The sequence below is a fragment of the Ischnura elegans genome, chromosome X (genome assembly GCF_921293095.1).
Source record: "Ischnura elegans chromosome X, ioIscEleg1.1, whole genome shotgun sequence".
NCBI classification, from domain to species: Eukaryota; Metazoa; Arthropoda; class Insecta; order Odonata; family Coenagrionidae; genus Ischnura; species Ischnura elegans.
Genome location: NC_060259.1, coordinates 44,283,431 through 44,286,702, shown reverse-complemented (window position 1 = coordinate 44,286,702; position 3,272 = coordinate 44,283,431).

Here is a 3,272-nt window from a genome sequence, read left to right as displayed (position 1 = left end):
CAACACGGACACGCTAAACGGCGCAGAACATGTGATTTCAACGCTGTGAAAAATCTCAAAGCCAACCAGGAGATTTAATCTTTCCGCAAACTTAAAACACGACGCAAATGGCATTCAAATGGGTTCATAAAAATGGCACTGACAAACTGTTTCAATCGACAAAAGAGGGTTATCATGCGCCCACACTTAAAACGAGGGAAGCCGTGAAAGGTAGCTCGAGTGGCCAGGGGGCTTGGATCGTTTTCATGGCACGACGCTGCGGAGCAGGTTTGGGGGGGAGGTGCAGAAAAAATGCAGAAGTCCCCCTACTGTTCCCGGTAGCCATCCCGTGATGTAATTATTCATCCACTCCACACCCCCGAAAAGGTGATAAAATGACGGGAAGGGGATGGGTGAGAAGAAAAAATACGCCTCAACTCGGAAACCTCATACTGCAATCAAGTTATTTTAGATCTAAATGTTTAATGCCTAAGTTCATCAAACGGAACTTTAAGGACTCGCAGCGAATTCAGAAAAAAGCTGCGGAGAACAGGTTCAGCATCGTGCATTCCTCGGCTGGTAGTAGTTCCGGAGAAAATAAAATACCTTAAAGGTGTCTATGACGATAATATATTTTCACCACGAAGGGATTTCACTGCCCAACTACGAATCCAAAGATATATTCATGTTTAACGACCATTTACGTTGACAGTTGAGCACTTTTAGGAAAATGCTTACTCTAGCGTTGATGACAAAGGGTGAAAATTGATTACTCTAATGAAATGCTTAACATAGGCATCAAAATGGAAATATTCCTTTTAAGTTATTTTATTAAGGGAGGTTGGGAGATGTGATTTAAAAACACAGTTTATCAGACAGGATCCGGTTCTCGATAAGCCCATAAAAGATATGAACGATGAACTTCGGCGAGTCTCAATACTACATGTTTTAAGGCATTTTAAACTCCTCTACATTCTTCTTTTTTAAGCAGCCAAACATTTATTTGTCATTTCCTCTGCAACGGTCGCGCTTTAATTGGTCAAGGCAGAGGATATAGTAGCATTTTTACCTCCTCCACTTGTGGAAAGAAGCGATATCATAAAAGACGAGGGCACCCACGTTGATTGTCTCGAAGTAAGCTCTCACTGACATTTATGCCAGCTTGTTCCTGGAAAGAAATCCAGCGCCTAAGATTTTTTTTCTTTTACCCATTGCGGATATCTTGAACTCCATCCACTTAGAAGGCCAATCCGTAATTTATAGACGTGCTGAGTTACTAGTATTCACGTTACAATATAACCAGCAGTAAATAACTTGTCTTTGGAGCCATGGAAAACTTGGCAGCATTTTATGAAGTGATTCATACTACTTCTGTAAAAGCTAAGGTAACACAATGAACATTGAGAAGACTATATAAACACTGAGACACATGGGCGTACCCAGCGTGGGGCAGGGGGGCAGCTGCCCCTCCCAGAAGCAAAAATCGCCGAAGTCTTCAAGCAATTTCAGTACTGAATTGAAACGAAAGTGTTCAACAAATTTTCTTTACACCCACGAAAAATGATATGTATTAGTACGAGATATGTAACTAAAATAAAACTAATTTTCAAGGAAATAATCTTATAAACTAATAAAGCGCTGTTATAATTGTCTTAAAATGTTAGTTTCATTCACCTTTTCCATGATAAAATGTCACAACTTGGCTTGCCCCCCTCTAGTTATAATCCTGGGTACGCCCTTGCTGAGAGACAAAAAAGGGACAATCTCAAGTAAAAATACGAAACTTCTCGGCGGCTTATCCAGCGGCTACCGTAAGTCGAAGATAGTAGACCAACTAATTTTGGACACCACCCCACAAATTCTTGTGCAGTCCTGCCTCAAGTCTTCAAACGTTAAATATAACAACTCTTTGATTCATTGTCTACCCCGTTTCAAGTAAATTTCAGGACCCATTGCGATGGGTTATTACATGCGGTGTGGATGCGAAGATATGATTTTTAAGGAGTGGTTTTCGAGGCCGGGGTCATTAATGCCATTAAGGGAGGGGGACTGACGTGATTCAGCGGGCAACCCTGGGGCTCAAGGGGCCCATTTATTCTCACCCCAGGAAGCTTGATGGTCCAAATTTCTTCGAAACGGACGGGACGTGTATTTTCTTGTACATCACTGAATGATATGAATATCACCGAATCATCCTTAAAACCTGAACCTCTGCTTGAGCGGTGAGCAACATGTTCCGGCACAAAAATGAATGCTTGCAGCATCTCGACTCAACTACACAGCACGGAAAGAACAGCACCCTTATATGACACCAAAAGCCAGATTAGAATAGCAAACCCTAGACAGGGAATGGAATAATCCACGTCAAAATACGCACAATGGATGGGAATATGTCATAATAAACGGGACACTCAATGCAAGCTCCTCCGAATATTGCTAAAAAGATACGTATATTTCTCAGGCTAATAATTAGCCAGCAAAGTACAGTCAACATGGTCACATAGAATTCTTTCAAGTGAATAACAGCTATGAAATTTACGGGTTATAGATTACAATCCTCACATTTACAAGCAACATTTAGGTTAATATATGGCGAGTCGTCAGTACTTTGAAGAAAAAATAGACGTAGAAATTAAATAATTAATTTGCATGCAGTTGAATTAATTATGCAGCCAAAATTATTGGAATACTCTCACCAATCCTATTTGTGACAACAAACTGATAAAATGCTATGGGAAAATAGCCTATAATGTGAAATACAAATTTCCATGAGATACTAATCAGGGAAACCAATCAGAGCGTAATCTCTTGGGAGGTTAAATGCATAAATTATTCGATTTAAGCGATAAAAATTCCAATTGCGGTTCCCACGTCGTCGTGCGCCGACTTGCAGTAACAAAACGGTATATATCAGTGAAAATATCGTACAATGCCTCCACATTGCCTCAGCGAATGTGGCGGCTTTTGGACGAAAGATTTCCATCATCGCTTTCAACTATTTTACATAAAATGAGATTATCCTTTATGTAAGGAGTACAGTTTCCGACGTATCTTTCCAGAGTTTTACATCCAACTGGCATCGTCTAACAGAAAATATTTTACGAGTTACATTTGGAAGTATTAGGTACTTGTTTTAGATACATCAGTAAGATATGTCAATATTTCCTCTTAACCTGGTACATTTTTCATTTTTAACAACAGTGGAAGTGAAACATTACATTGAATGAAGGGTATAAAAACGATTTAGAGAAAATATTAGAAAACACCATAGTAAAACCAGGTAAACATTTTTC